We start from the raw sequence: 16,853 nt of genomic DNA, 5'->3' as shown, positions 1-16,853 counted from the left end.
CAGTGCATTAAGCAATGTGACTTAACATCTGTCACATGCTGTTTGTTCTCTCATTCTGTCCCCAGAGAGAGAAGCATATGCAGTGAAGTGTCTTGGGTTTCTTTTTTAAATAATATACTTGTCGCTATGTATTTTTATTACAAAAGGCAAGGTCAAAGAAATGCGACTTGCACTTGAAATAGGGTGACCAGATAGAAAGTGTGAAAAGTTGGGACACTTTTTTGGCGGGGTGGGGGTATAGTTGCCTATTTAAGACAACGCTCTTAATATCAGGACAGTCCCAATAATATCAGGACATCTGGTCACCCTAACTTGGAGTGGAAGGTGTTGAGGTTTATGATGGTCCTGGGGGCATTCATTCCACAGTTTCAGACTGCCCTCAGAGAAAAGTTCTGTCTGCTACACATCTGAGATTTGCTCTTACGGTAAAGAGTTCCATTTTGTGACTGGAATTGTCAACCACAGTCTTCATCCCATAGCCGTAGATGTTCCTTTAGCTATCCGGGACCCAGGCCAGTTAGCACCATGAAGATAAGGTCCAAGACCTTAAACTTGATTCAGAATTTTATGGGAAGCTAGTGTAGAGAGCAGAGTACAGGTTTGATGTGCTTATGGTAGCTAAGGAGATGCACAATAGAGTTCTATGGTAGTTGGAGTTTCCTAAATGCTGAAGGCTTCATGCTCAGGTATATCGCAGTGCTATATTTCAGCCAAGAAGCGACAAAGACGTGAATAGCTGAGGCCAGGTATCTGTCTGCCAGGATGGGAAGGAGTCTCCTCACCAACCAGAGATGAGAGAAGCCATTACTTGGGGGTGCTGCTATGTGAAAACTCCTAGACTAGGGATTGAATTGACCAATCAAAGGGGACTGCACCGTGGCTACAAACTCTTTAACACTTTCCTCTGCCCACTTTAGTGGGGTTCAGCTTTAGTCAGATGCTTGCAGGAGCCTTATAGAACAATTTTGTTACGCTTTACAAAGGTTTGCTGCATGAAAAACAACTCTTTGCACTACCTCCATCGACTTTTGATAATACGTTACACATTTCTAAAGGTAATATACATCTTAAGTGTGCCGAGACATACTAATCAACTTTGAAGCTTGTATGACATGTAGCAGATGTCTGAAAATAAACAGATCACAACAGCTTTATGGTCAGAGCTGTGTTGGATGAATCCCATTAACATACAGAAGATAAAGGCAATGGTGCACACACTTTGCAGTGTGCATTTGATATATAATGTTTGTGTAAGCATATGTCTGCACGACATGGGTATGTACTTGAAGGCTAGTGGTCTTTCAAGATCCTTAATATCTCTGTGTGTTTCAAGCCAATCCTAGCATCCCATATATAAGCAGTTGGTAGGAAAAAGTAAATATTTCAAGAACTCTGGGATTTTGTTGAAAACAGAATTGGATCAAGGGGGAACAATCAGAAATGAAGGTATTAGTTTGTTGCCTATGAAAGATACATTTTCCAGGCAAAGACCCAGAAAGGAGGGAAAACAAGAAGTATTTGTCACAGGTTTAAAATTAAAAAAACAATCTTGCTAATTTGGAATGTTAAAAAAAGAAATCCTTCATTATAGAACAAACACTTTTGGCGTGCAACAATAAAAAGGTACTTGAAAAGCTGTTCAGAGACTCGACCCTTGAAAAGGCAGTGTTCATGTACCAAGGAGTAGAACAAAGAGAAATGTAAATACAGGCCCTAGAGAGAGGCACAGAGCACGACTGTAAATACCACGGTTACACAAGGAAGGAAGCAGTTTACAGAAAATAAAAAGGGAAAGACAAAACACATGCCAAATAAACAACAATGTCAGTGATGTGGCAGCTGGCATGAGAATAGGAAATGTCCAGGGTTTTTCTTTGCAAAAAAGGAAAATACATGGATTGCAGTTAGATTCCTCAAGTGAAGGGGAAAAGCTGTTCATAAACACACTTAAAAGAAAGAAGCTGCAAACTCAAAATAAGGGCTAATAAAAATATGTGCAAATGGTCCACATATGACATACAAAGTTAACACAAGAACACAATTGAGTGTAGTAACAAAAACTGAAACAGAGAGGTTCAAAGAATGTATAAAGCTTGAAAAGTCAAGGTGAGATTGGAAACCTATAATAAGGAACAAATTCCAATCCTGGGTAAGCACCAACTGACACTCGGGTCCAAAGGCAAAAAGTAGAACAAGAGTCTCTCTCTCTCTCTCTCTCTCTCTCTCTCACACACACACACACACACACACACACACGAACTGCTTGTCCTTGCTTCTATGAGACAGGTTAATATCTCTGAGCATTGTATGATGATGTTGTAATGATGCTGCCTCTGGCGGGACACTTCTGAAAAAATCAATTCAGGACAAATTGCTTAGAGCAGGACAGTTACAGCACAAGGCTGGGGTTTCTCCACTTCTAAGGCACACCAAACCAGCCACACAGAGAGGACTTTTGTTTTACCCCACTCGCTAATCCTAAGTCATACAAGCAATTCCCTTAGACATTCCAGTTTCCCAGTTTCGCCAGTGCCACTCATTATGGGGACAAATGGTTATGAAAACCAATACCCCAGTAAAAGAAAAAAAGGTTCTCCCAATTCCAAAGGACTAAGCCCCAAACCCAGGTCAATATACAAATCAGATCTTACCCACAAATCACACTGTTGCCAATCTTTTAGAATCTAAAATTTAAAGGTTTATTCATGAAAGAAAAAAATATAGATGAGAGCTAAAATTGGTTAAATGGAATCAATTACATACAGTAATGGCAAAGTTCTTGGTTCAGGCTTATAGCAGTGATGGAATAAACTGCAGGCTCAAATCAAGTCTCTGGAGTACATCCCCAGCTGGGATGGGTCATTCAGTCCTTTATTTAGAGCTTCATTTTGTAGCAAGTTTCCTCCAGAAGTAAGAAGAAGTAGAATTGAAGACAAAATGGAGGGGTTTTCAGGGCTTTTTGTATTCTCTGCCTGTGGAAAGACCCTTTTTGTTCTTCCTGTGGAAAATCACAGAAGCAAGATGGAGTCTGGAGTCACATGGGCAAGTCACATGTCCATGCATGACTCAATTTTCAGGCCGACGCCATTGTTTACATGTTAGTTTGAACATTCCCAGGAAAGTTCAGATGTGGATTGGCATCTCCCAAAGTTAATTGTCAGTTAAGTGTTTCTTGATTGGGCACTTTCTGAGAATAGTCCTGTCTCAAGAAGCTGATCAAATGCTTCACTGAGGGCTTGGCTACACTTGCAAGTTGCAGCGCTGGTCGTCCAGCTGTGCAGGGCCAGTGCTGGAGTGTGGCCACACTGACAGCTACCAGTGCTGCACTGTGACCACACTTGCAGCATTTGCAGCGCTGTATTGAGAGGTGCATTGTGGGCAGCTATCCCACAGAGCACCTCGTCCCATTTTTGCGCTGTGGGTTGTGGGAAGGGGACGGAAGGGTGCGGGTCATTCCGCTTCCTGTCCCAATGCCCCGTGGTGCATCGCTTCGCATCCCAGCATTCACAGTTTTTCCGGCCACGTTTGGCGCCATTGTGAGTCGCTTGCTGTTTTTTACTCTCTGTCTGTGAATCGCGATTTCTGTGGGAAATGGAGCCCGAGCTGCTGAGGACTGTGATGATGAGTGTCGTCAGCACAACACATTTGGCAGTTGAGCTATTCCTTCAGCTCCAAAGTGACAGTGAGGAGTCCGACGATGATATCGATGATATCGAGTCGCCTGCCGCGTGTGACACTACAGTGCTTGTGGCATTCACGGAAATGCTCAGCACCGTTGAACGCCGCTTTTGGGCTCGGGAAACAAGCACTGAGTGGTGGGATCACATCGTCATGGAAGTCTGGGATGACGAGCAGTGGCTGCAGAACTTTCGTATGAGAAAAGCCACTTTCATGGGACTGTGTGCTGAGCTCGCCCCCACCCTGCGGCGCAAGGACACAAGATTGAGAGCTGCCCTGACGGTGGAAAAGAGGGTGGCTATTGCAATCTGGAAGCTGGCAACTCCAGACAGCTACCGGTCGGTCGGGAACCAGTTTGGAGTGGGAAAGTCGACCGTTGGAATCGTGTTGATGCAAGTTTGCAGGGCAATTAATCGCATCCTGCTAAGAAGGACCGTGACTCTGGGGAATGTGCAGGACATTGTGGATGGCTTTGCACAAATGGGTTTCCCTAACTGTGGAGGGGCGATAGATGGGACGCATATTCCTATTCTGGCACCCCCCCACCTAGCATCAGAGTACGTTAATCGGAAGGGGTATTTCTCTATGGTTCTCCAGGTGCTTGTGGATCACCGTGGGCGTTTCATTGACATTTACACAGGCTGGCCTGGAAAGGTGCATGATGCACGCATCTTTCGGAACAGTGGCCTGTTCAGGAAGATGCAGGCAGGGACTTATTTCCCAGACAGGAAGATCACAGTAGGGGACGTCGAAATGCCCATTGTGATCCTTGGAGACCCCGCTTACCGGTTACTGCTTTGGCTCATGAAACCCTATACAGGGAAGCTTGACAGGAGCAAGGACCTGTTCAACTACAGGCTGAGCCGGTGCCGAATGACTGTGGAGTGTGCTTTTGGGCGTTTAAAAGCCCGCTGGAGGTCCCTGTATGGGAAGCTAGACTTGGGGGAAAGCAGCATCCCCGCGGTTATATCCGCATGCTGTACCCTCCATAATATTTGTGAAGGGAAGGGTGAAACATTCAGTCAGGCATGGACCACCGAGGTTCAAGTCCTGGAGGCTGAATTTGCACAGCCAGAGAGCAGGGCTACTAGAGAGGCCCAGCACAGGGCTACAAGGATTAGGGATGCCTTGAGGGAAGAATTTGAGGCTGAAAGCCAACAGTAATGTTTGCTGCCTTGCATGGGAGTGAAGTGCAGTGGTTACACTGTTAGGAGTCTATTATCCCTAACATGATTTCCAGTGACTGTTTCTTTACTGGGATAAGGTATCTTTCACTATCTGCAATAATAAAGACTGTTTTCAAAGCCAAGATTTATTTTATTGAAAAGAAAAATACTTCATTGACAGACACACAACATTTCAGGAACCTAGGGCAGGGGGGTGGGTTGGTGAACTGTACAGTCACAAGTTTGCATATGTCCTGTCTGCAGTGCTGTGCAATGGCTGCTGCACTTCAGGGTGCATATACTGCATGGTGATGGGGGTTGAGTGCAGAGGGTAAGGGTCGTAGTTCTCAGGGCTGGTTGGTGAACGTACAGGTGTTGGAGGCAGCTGGTGGTGGTAAGAACCTGGATGCTGGGGAAGGGGGGTTGGAGCTGACATGGAGGCAGAAGAGAATAAAATTTGGGACCGGGGGGGCTGTGGGGCAGCACGGGACTGCTCTGCCTGCATGGCTACGAGTGCCTGGAGAGAGTCCGCTTGGCGTGCCAGGATGCCTAGCAGCTGGTCTGTGCTTTTCCTCTTTGCCACAGCATTTCTCCACCAATGTCTCTGGCGGATCCTGCTTTCACTTTCTCTCCACTCCTGCAGGTGTTTACTCTCTCTAGCAGAGTGATCAATAACTGTTTTCAGCATGTCTTCCTTGGTTTTTCATGGCTTTTTCCTCAGATTCTGTAGTCTCTGTGCTGTGGTGGAGATTGGCAGTCCAGCAGTCAAGGTCACTTTTGGAAGGCAAAAATTGCAACAGTTAACAGGGTAGCATTGTTCATTATCTCATCCAAACAGTAATTCCCACACACTGAAGGAGTTTACAGTCTTCACTTTAGCATATTTTTCACATAACAAATAAGAGCACACACATAACAGAACAGCACCCACGAAATGGTGAGTAAGGGGTACTGATTGCTTCAGGGCTGTGCAGGGGTTTCTGTGCGTTGGGGACAGCAAACAGCTGCATGGGGGATCTGCACTAAACAGTCTCCCAACATTTTCCACAGGAGTTACTCCTGGAAGATATCTCCCTGCTGCGGGTCACCAGGGAAGAGCGGGAAGGTCTTCTACAGCAATGCGGATTCCGCCCTGGCCCCTATGCAGCTTGCCTGTGTGCAGCAATGGTCCCCCCACCCCTTGCGGCACAGTGGCGCGGACGCGTTAGCCTGACTGGGACAAGGACCACAGTGGCTCTCCCTATAAACCTGCGCAGGCACATTGCCCACGCTCTGGCTGAAACTTTTGAGGAGATTACTGCAGCCGATTACCGTGACGTGATAGACCACATCAATGGGCTATTCCACATCTAGGCAGGCATGCATGCAGCCCTAACCCCCCCTCCTCTCCCGAAACATTTCCACCCTGAAAATAAAAGCCGCTTACCGGTAACTCGCTCCTCTGCTTGTCCTTCAGCAACTGCTGGGTGCTGCGATTGGCTTCCTTCCTCCTGGCTTGAGAAGAGCTCCTGGCTGCATGCCTCCTGGGACTCTGGGGTGTCTTCCCCCATCCCAGTAGCTTCACTCGCGGTTCCCCCCCCCCCCGCCGCCTCCTCCTCCTCCTCCTGTCCCCCACCCTGCTCAGAAGTGTCCATCGTGGTCCTAGGATTGGCAGTGGGGTCACCCCCAAGTATCGTGTCCATCTCCCTGTAAAAACGGCAGGTCGTGGGGGCAGCGCCGGACCGGCGGTTTCCCTCGTGGGCTTTGCAGTAGGCACTCCGCAGATCCTTTACTTTAACCCTGCACTGCAGCGCGTCCCGATCATGGCCCCTATCCAGCATGGACCTTGATACCTGCTCAAAGATATCATAATTCCTACGGCTGGAGCGCAGCTGGGACTGCACAGCTTCCTCCCCCCAAACACTAATGAGGTCCAGCAACTCGCCATTGCTCCATGCTGGGGCTCGTTTGCCGCGTGGAGGCATGGTCACCTGTAAAGATTAACTGATTGCACTCCACACCTGGCTGCAGCAAACAGGAAGGGGATTTTTAAAATTCCCGGGGCATTTAAAGGGCGGGTCACCTGAGGCCAGAGCAGTAGAGTGCAAACTGATGAGCAGAGTGGCTGAACAGGAATTCTGGGATATCTCCTTATTCCCTGGAGGCCAATTAAAGCGCTGGTGTGTGTCCACACCTGATGAGCAGCGCTGGATCACCAGCGCTGCATTCCTTATACCCCAACCCGAACGGGTGCACAGCCAGCACTGCAGCCAGGGAGTTGCAGCGCTGGATGTGCCTTGCAAGTGTGGACGGAGAATAATTGCAGTGCTGGAAAGCCTCCACCAGCGCTGCAACTTGCAAGTGTAGCCAAGCCCTGAGGCTACTTAGAATCAAAACACATTGCTAATATTCATAACTTCAACTACAGAAATGATACACACATACATATAGCATAATCATAACCAGCAAATCAGACCCTCTTTATAGACACCTCACATGACAACCTTTGTACAATATTTGCTGCAAATATATAACAGTAGCTGCATCAATGATCTATACAGTCACAGTTTATGTCAATACCATCACAGATGTGTGCACAGGAAGGGATTTATCTGGTAATATACAAGACATGGTTGTGGGAGGATGCAAAGCATGTTATACATGCCACCCAACATGTTCCATAATCCTTTAAAGAACACTGGATGAAGAGCTACAAACTATGACAGCAGATGGCATTATTTGTAGAATCAAAGAACCAACAGTCTGGGCTCATTCCTTAGGCCTGGTCTACATGGGGGAGGGGAATCAATATAAGATATGTGAATAGAAGCTGAAAAAGAAATCCCAAGACGCTGAAAAAGAAAATTAAAGGGAAACACTTTCACATGCTTACAAGGAACAACATGTGTGCAGAGATGGAAGGAACCAAATTCTCCAGCATATTAGTTTAATTTTGTCAGGGTTTTGACAAAATTCCCCTGCACACAGAAAGCTGCAAATTTTGCATTTTCAGTACACTGTTTGGCAGATGCTGCTTCTTGAGATTTCTGGTGCCAGACATATTCTAAAAGGCAGTGTTTCACTGCACAATATCCCAGATACTGGAAGTTCATCACTGTCATATCACTCCAGAAATCATTGAAAACAAGCTGCCTATATAGGCGTACAGGTGAAGCCCAAAAGTAAAGATGTTAGCCAGGGGCTCATGGGACCTGGGTTCAAACCTCTGCTCTTCCTGTGTGACATTGGAAAAGTCATCTAGTTTCCCTGTGCCTCAGTTTTACAAATACTTCCCTACTGCACAGTGTGTTGTGAAGATAATTATAGCAAGGCCATGAAGTGCTTAGTTACTGTGGTAAGGGGGGTATATAAATATCACAGATAGATACAGGAAGAAACACAGTCCTCCTGCTTTATCTTCCCAACCCCGAACAGCATCCCCAGCAACCATGCAGATGTTGAGAGAAGACTTGGAATCAACTTCTTTTTTTACAAATAAAAGTATGATTAGAAGTTTCCCCTGACTAATGTAACAGTTACAAATAGGAAGGGCCAGATCTTCAGCTGGTATAAATCGGTTTAGCGCCATAGTCTGTGGGGCTATGTCAGCTTATACCATTTGAAGGCTTAGCCCCAAGAACACTTTGAATGAGGCATTAGCTAGACAATACATTTTGGCTCTTCTTCTCTCCCCCCTGCCCAGGAAGCCCAGACTAGCTGATTTTGGAATGGGTGGATTTCACTGGGGCTGGATTGCTGGACAGTAGAAATCTTGTCCCCATCCCTCCCCAGAGGTTGGGGATCTGTGAGTGTCAACAACCAGTTGATCTATGTACATCCATATCATGGACTAGCTTGCCAAACACCATTCTCTTGCCCCTGCAGTCTTTACCCCACTGCCCTCTCGCTGTTGCCTGTTGATTAGGTCTTTAGTGGTCGATTCTGATTCAGTTTCAATTTAACTGCCCTGCATATGTAGCCAGGCAACCTGTTTCTGAGCTGCCTCAGCCCTGCTGTATTCTCCTACTTTGTCTATCTGACACACCCTTTCTTTTTCTGCTTATATAAGGAAGTATTAACTGTACTGTCAAACTAACACCAAACATTCACACAAACCAGATAGTTCAACTGTCCTGTTGGCTCAATTCACGTTTGCTTCGGTGCTGGCAAGAAGCATTTCAGTAGCAGGAACTACTGGGTACAGGAGTTCTCCTTATTCACAGAACTAGGCAGCAGCAGTGCAAGCGCCCCTACGCACCCAGTCTAAGAGACCACCAGGGTGAGGGGGTAATGCAGCCCCTTGTACATTGAGTCTCTGGTCTCTTTGCTGAGGCTGCCAATTAGTGCCAATTGTACTAGTGGCTTTTGTGCGGTGGACACCTGTCTGCTCAGAACTGGACTGAAATCACCAACTCTTTTCACATAGGTCACCGAACAGCCATTAGATGGTAATAAATTTTGGTCAATGCCAACTTGGGCCACAATCTAATCAGTGACCTGTAGGTGAAAGGCTGTATATATCCCATTACCAATCAGCTAAGCCATCCACTCCCCCATTACTGCAATTTTAATTAACTGAGCCAATGACATGAAAGCTGAAGGGAGCAGGAGCAAGAAAACTTTGGCTTTTCATGAGATTTGTTTCATTTGAGTGGATTCTGCCTTCCCCAGAGTAATCTCATCCCAGGCAGCACCCTGGACTAGCTGGGGGACACTCACTGCACTATTGTTCAGCACCAGACCTAACCAAACAGCATTGATTAACAACTAAGGGGGTGAAATTCTGCCCCCCTCCCCAAGGCAAAAGTCCCATTGACTTCAGTGGGGCTAGAACTTTACCCTAGACCTTTCAGTTTTATATGTTCCTTAAAGTAGAACTCATGACGATTAGAGATGGCCCCAAGATGCAAAATCCTGATCTGGGTTCAGGTTCCAAGTAGTGCCCCAAAGTTCCAGAGTATTTGGCTCTAGAGTTTTGGTCAGGGCTAACTCTAAAAAAGGAAGCATATCTTTGATTGTCCATAGCAAGGATGTCTCTATTGTGCCCAGTGAGTGGCAGAGAAGGAAGTCATTGTTAGATGGGAAGTGGTATGACCAGCAATTAAGTCTGTGGAAATGGCTTCACATTTGTTATGTTGTGAAAGGTGAACAAAACACCCTCATTTTCCATTAAAGCAGCTATCTTTAGCAGTGGAAGAAAAGTAGAAGATTGTGACCTCTTTCTTATGGCTTTAACAACAGTGCTTTTTACTTCCACATCTTCCTTCTCTGCCCCTTTCAATAGCTTTTGGCCAGAATCTTTCCCTATAGCTTGGCATACTGGAGAAAGGATGAAAAGCTACTGTTTCTCAATTACACTTATGCTAGTGTTATCAATAGTTTCTTAGGCACTGTAGCGAGGCAAAGACTCACCAGCATGGCACCTCCTGCTGGTCATCTTGGGAATTAGCTCTCCAGCACATGGAGTGCCTCCTACTAGCCAGTGGCTCTCCTGCCTCCCTCCCAGACCACGGTGCCCCTTTCCTCAGTGTTCTGCTCCCAGAAGAACCCCCTCAGTCTGGGTTTCCCCTCCCAGGGGAACCCCCAACCCTCTAAACCCACCTCATATCAGTGGCTACTGCCAGTCATCATCTAGCCCCCATTCTCTGGGACAGCCTGCAGTCTGTAATGGCCACTCATCATTGGCAAGGGATTAAGACCTGCTGCCTCTGCCTAACCCTAGACTGCACCTCTCAGCCCTTGCAGCCTGGGGGTTTACCAGGCTGGAGCTCCCCAACTCCTCTTGCCTTTCTGCTGCTTATACCTTGCCCCTAGACTGCTAACCCTTCCCATTCCAGGGCTAGAGTGAGACTTCCTCAGCTCCTGGCCTACAGCCCTCTTATCAGGACCAGCTGGGCCCTGACTGAGCTGGCCACACCTGTGGTCAGCTACTCACTCAGCTGCTCTCACTGCTTTTCCCAGACCTCTCCAAGGCTGCTTTTAACCCCTGCCTACTGGAGTGGGGGCACTCATCCCACTATAGGCACTGAGAAACATCTAACCTTTCCTCTGGTCTCTGTGACTAAGTGTATTACTTGAATGATGTGTGAAGCCTCTGCTCATTTACAAACAGATGATTCTGAGTAAGTCTGGACTCCTGAACAACCGCACTAACTTTCTCTCTGTTTGCATGCACATCCTGCTATAGTAATGGCACTCTTGTTGGGGGATATTTACCAGGCAATTATTGGTGCTACTCCTTAGGCTCCATCTTGTTTCACTACTATGACCCAGGTATTAGCCATTATCTTCTATAGTCTCCCCTGTTTGTAGTTTCCACCTTGGGCACTGGATTGCAATGTTCCCTTTCCTGCGCCACTGACTGACCTAGTTGTTGGGCTTGAACCTGGGACCTTGGGAGCTTAGAGCATGAGCCTCTACTGCATGAGCTAAAAGCCAACTGACTTTTAGCTAAGGCTGTAGAGCAGACTCATTAATCTCCCCATCTCTCTCTCTCTCTCTGAGTGGTCTCGGTGCCACTTGATAGGACAGAACACCACACCCAGGAGGTGCATTCTTTACACACCTGCATCTGAAGAGTCATTGCTCTGGCTCCTTTTCTGTGAATGTTTCTTGGATAATTATCCATTACTGTCTAATCCCACAAGACAACATACAGCCCGGGGTACCCTAAAACACAGCAACAAGCAGCTGCTTGAGGCCCAGCATCATCCCGGGAAAGCTCTACTACTTAGAGTCCATGCCTGTCTCCACCAGTGTGACCAGAGGAGGAGGAGCAGTAGCTCACAGCTTGTTTCTCTTCTCTAGCTGTCTGCAAGAGGGTCTCTTTGCTTTGGGCCTTACACGCTGTCAGGCCAACCCTTCCTACAGTACTGTTTAGCAGCAGCAAAGAACTAAACTGAAAGCCCATCATGAAGATGAGACTGTCTTTGATTCTCTCAAGCAGAGCTTGCCATGTCATTTCAAATGTTTTACATGTGTAATTTATGTAACAGGTCTGGAAAACAATGAGCAAAAGAAAGTCATGGCTAAATGTGTGCCTTTAATTATATCTGTGGTTAGGATGAAAAGAAAAGTATTAAGCCAAAATTATACATTCCCCCTCTGACTATTCTCCTTTCTCCAGATGCTGCACTGAGCCTCTCTGACCCTCCTCAAGTACCAATGTGGATGCCCATATCCTTCTTTATCTCTTTAAAACTCTTGTATCACTTGCTGTTTAACCTTCACCCAGTCTTCCTGAATGCAGCCTCACTCCACTCCAATCTCCCATCCTTCTCTGACTCTTCTCTTCTCTTTTTAGGCAGCTCACCAGTCACCATATAATCTGCAGCAAAATGGATTTAAATTCTGCAGCACAGCACTCTGGATTCTGTGGGACCATTGTGCAGCCAGCTGGAAATTCTTTGGCAGTTTTATTTAAAATACTTCAAAATGGAGGTTTTATTGAATTAAATATGGACATAAATAATACAGTCTCAGAATAGTTGTCCCTCTACCATTCCTTTTATTTACGGTCTTCAGGTATTTTAAATTTTCAATATGTTGCAGATTTTAAGTATGAAAAATGCAGAACTGCATCATAGTAGTGGGGTAACAGCTAGGTAGACCCTTGGGGCTTTTGATATCTGGGAGGTGCGGGAGATGATGAGGAATTGTGTAATAGCCAAATTAGCTGGATGTTTCTGCTACTGTGATCAGCAAACAGTTGTCAGTATTGACTGTCATCTTTGGATTTCAGAGTTAATAACCCTTTGAGATGAATGGGACAGTTCACCCATCTCAGAGCTATTTTTTAGACTGCCACAAACTCAATGTGACAATGATTTATGCTTGGTTCATGCTATGGCACTGGCAGACTAGGTACCAACTCAGACCCAGGCTACTGGGCCTCACTGACCACTGACAAATACATAGCTGGAAACCAGTCTGGCTTACTTGTGTGTTAGTATTGTTGAAACAGATGTTAGAGTTACCAGAACGTGTTTAGATTTTATGAAATGCTTGGAGGATGCTGCAAGTATTGATCTCACTTACAATATGTGTATCTCATATTATAAAGGAATATTTAAATGTTTGCTCTGTAACTATAAAACATTTGTTAAGACAATAAACCCCCACAGTCAGAGGAGAAGCATTATCAAGTGTGAAAACTTTACTACAAGAGGTATCATCTCCTCCCCAACAAAGGAAGGCCTATAGATATCAGACAAGCCACTGTGGAACATCAGTGGACAAAAGATTTTGTTGATTGCTTCTCCCACACCTATGAAGTGGATACATACATAAGCCCTTGTCCCATCACAGTGTGTTAGTGTTGAACACTGGGTGGAGGGAATAAAAATCCCTGTTAAGGAGAAATTGTTATCCCTGTGCTGCTTGAACTCTAAGAGGTGAAGATTTCTAAGCATAAGCAAGGGATTCCTAAGCTACTTAGCTTGGGTTGGCCTTAATGGATGCATAGAGATTACAAGCTTCTATTACTTTTGGAACCTAAAATTGTAACTTGTTTGTGTGTGTATGTTTACGTGCTTTAACCTTGTAAATAACTCTCAGGGTTTTTTTTCTTAGTTAATAAACCTTTATCTTTGGTGGGGTCTAGGGTTACTCCTGGGGGAATTCTGCACCAAAAAATTAAAAATGCTGTGCATAATATTTTAAAATTCTGCAAAATTCTGCATATTTTATTTATCAAAATATCACAATATAATCATGCCAGTTTCAATTATTTTGGTAATTTATTTCAAAATACCTGTCAGCAGGTATGTCTGTAATAATAAGACAAAAAAAATTCAGGAAATGTTTTTTGACGGATTCCTTACCAGGCAAATTAATACAGAACCTTGAGTAATTCATTTAAACTGCAATACAGAAATGTATTACCTGCATGCCTCGGAAGTAGTGCAAATACCTGGGGGAGTCAGAGGTAATGGAGGAACTAAAGGAGAGGGAAGGAACCTGGGAATGAATTTGGAGACTTGTTGGGTCTTGTTGGGAGAGCAACATCCATTCTTTATCTCGCTGTGTTATCCTCAGGAGAGTGATATCGTTCATGGTAACCTGGTTGAAATACGGGAATGTTAGATGGGATGGGATCTGAGGTACTACAGAGCATTCTTTCCTGGTGCTGGCTGGTGAGTCTTGCCCACATGCTCAGGGTTTAGCTGATCGCCATATTTGGGGTCGGGAAGGAATTTTCCTCCAGGGCAGATTGGCAGAGGCCCTGGAGGTTTTTCGCCTTCCTCTGCAGCATGGGGCACGGGTCACTTGCTGAAAGATTCTGTGCAGCTTGAGGTCTTCAAACCACAATTTGAGGACTTCAATAACTCAAACATAGGTTAGGGGTTTGTTATTGAAGTGCATGGGTGAGATTCTGTGGCCTGCATTGTGCAGGAGGTCAGACTAGATTATCATAATGGTCCCTTCTGACCTTAAAGTCTATGAGTCTAAGTATGGAAGAGGGTTTTTTTTTGGGGGGGGGAGGGATTGTTAGGGAGTTGGGGAGCCTCCCCTATGCAGACCCTGACTGACCCCTAGCCTCTCCCATTCAGTCAGGGGCATCTGTCCCCCGTCCCTGTGTGTCCCTGCACTTCCCATCACCATGTGGTCTTGCAGATCCCCAGCCCACACCCCCATATGACACTGCAGCCCCCCTCCCATTCAGCTCCTGGCTCAAAGCAGTCACCCCACTAGTGTCTGTGACCCCCCCCCCAGCAGCCCCGTGTTCTCCACTCTGTCTGTCCCCTTCCTACATCCCCTATCTTCTAACCTGGGCTCCGTGGACAGGGTGCCCTGATGAACACAGCTGCTGCTGTCTGTTCCTGCACCACAGCGGCCTCTGGTGGGTGAAAGGTGGAACGGCAGCATTTCTCAGGCAGAATGTATTTTCTGCGTAGAAAAAAATTCTTCACCGGACATGAATTCTGCATGTGCACAGTGGCGCAGAATTCCCACAGGAGAATAGGGTGCACATGACCTTGTATAAGTGACTGGTCCTTTGGGACTGTGAGTAACCTGAATATTGATGTGAGTTTTGGTGTAAGGGACCATCTATCACAAGGGCAGTCTTGCCTGGGTGGCAAGTTAGACTGGTGTGCCCAAGAGGCCTGTCTGTGTGTTCATATGAAGGCTGTTATCATGTTTTAGGAGTTCACACTTGTTACTGGGTTGATTAAAATAATAGAATATACAGCCAATTTGGGGTTTGTGCTTTGCTTCTTGACAGTCTGCCCAAATGGTGGCACCCATGTTCGTGAGCCACTCCAGACAGTATGACACATGCTTTTAGGAATGTCTTTGTACTCATTGTGATGTTACACCCCATATTCTTCATAGAAATATTGTTATGATATGAATATGGCATAACTCAGAGGTGTTTTATGCAAGATGGGTCATGTGAGATATCATTGAAATGGTTATGATTTACTGAATGTGTTTATCCAATTTGTATGCATGTATCATTTATATATCTAAAGTTAGGAATATTATCTATGTAACAATTACAACTGTGTGGGTATGTGCTTGGGAAATGCTCACCAGACAGTGAGCAATCAGCCTTAATGGGCCATTAGGAAAAGACAATGAGTCTTTGAAGATGTGGGTCTCCCATCTTCCCAGGAGTTCCTTGCTGTGGACCTTGTCTCATGGTTGCCCTGATGCTGCAAGGTCATGTGATAATGTCACTTGGTCCAAAATACGACCTTGGACACTGCTGATACTTTTCCACTGAAAATAAAGGCTTCCTGCCTTATGTAAATTCTATTTAAGGCTGGGAAGGAAGGCAATCAGGACTCTCCTCCATTGCCTGCCCAGGAAGGAAGACTACTAACAACACCTGGAGGGAAAGGCAGGGTTGAGCCCAGGCTGAGACAGGGGTCCAGTCTTTAAAGAGAAATAATTGGAACTCTAAGCTACAGAAACTCTGCAACTTGCCTAAAATAACACTGAGGATGAGAAATTACATTTTGTAACTTGTTTCTTGCATGTATTAAACTTAGTTTGCATGTTTTGTTTTATTTGCTCAGTAATCTACTTTGTTCTGTTTGCTATCCCTTATAATTACTTAAAATTTACCTTTTGTAGTTGATAAACTTATTTCTTGTTTATAACATAACCCAGTCTGTGCAATTCATATCTGGGGGGAAAGAAGCTGTGCATATCTCTTTCCACATTGAGGGAGAGGGCGATTTTTATGAGCTTGCGCTGTGCTGATTTTTCTATACAGCACAAAACAATATTATTTTGGGTTTACTCCCCAAATGGGGGTGCATCTGAGTGCTGGGTGAATGCCTGAGCTGATTCCTCTGACAAAGAGCTGATCTCAGTGTCTCTGTGTCCATTTGCAGCTGGGTGCATCCCTACCTGTGTGAGTGTGCTGGAGAAGGCATGAGGACCTGGCACAGCTAGGACAGGGTGAGGAAACTCAGGCTGGTGGAACGGGCGGAACCAGTGGGACCCCCATCAGGTGGCATCCCAGATCGGGCGTCCAACCCGTCACACTCATCACAGCTAGAAACTTATTATAGCTTACCTCCTGGAGCACATTTCTTGTATGAGGGGTGGATTGCATAGGAAATTCCATAGCTGCAGAAGCACAGAACACACAGGGCCCTGTTTATAATACACCCTCATCCTTCTTACTTAGGCAGACATAAAGTGGCTGGGTTAGATATCAGGATACTATTCTGCAAACTCATGCCACAATGGATATACCTCCTGCCTAGTGAATACAGACATCCCCAGCACCACATATGCATAACCATGTAGGATAGGATTTTCAAAACCATCAGTAGTGATTTAGGATGCAGCACAAATCCCATTGACTTTTAGGCACTTTTGAAGATTCTATGCCCAGAGCAGAAAGACATCTGCCTTAAGGGTGGGTCCTAACTGCTGATGTGCAATCCTGGTTGGTGGAGCTAGTGAAGGTGGGTGGCACTGGTGTTACTGGGTGGAGCTGCTGGGACTCAGGGATTAATACTATATGTTTCTGATAACTGGTTGAACACTTCTGGTCTTAAAGGGTGTTTT

The 16,853-nt window shown here is 45.7% G+C and overlaps 1 long non-coding RNA gene across 2 annotated transcripts in view; it reads left to right on the top strand.

Annotated features, from left to right (window-relative positions):
* Positions 1-16,853, top strand: part of LOC120408158 — a 65,658-nt gene that overhangs the window by 48,347 nt on the left and 458 nt on the right. The window contains exons 1-2 of one of the 2 annotated variants that reach the window (XR_005600473.1): positions 10,817-10,945; positions 16,169-16,235. This is a non-coding gene — a long non-coding RNA (uncharacterized LOC120408158). Of the gene's footprint in view, positions 1-10,816; positions 10,946-16,168; positions 16,236-16,853 lie in introns of those variants that run through there. The other variant, XR_005600474.1, reaches the window with a different exon arrangement.

This window comes from Mauremys reevesii, linkage group 6, assembly GCF_016161935.1.
Source record: "Mauremys reevesii isolate NIE-2019 linkage group 6, ASM1616193v1, whole genome shotgun sequence".
In the NCBI taxonomy this organism is placed as follows: domain Eukaryota; kingdom Metazoa; phylum Chordata; order Testudines; family Geoemydidae; genus Mauremys; species Mauremys reevesii.
This window is presented reverse-complemented; position numbering and strand designations above follow the sequence as displayed.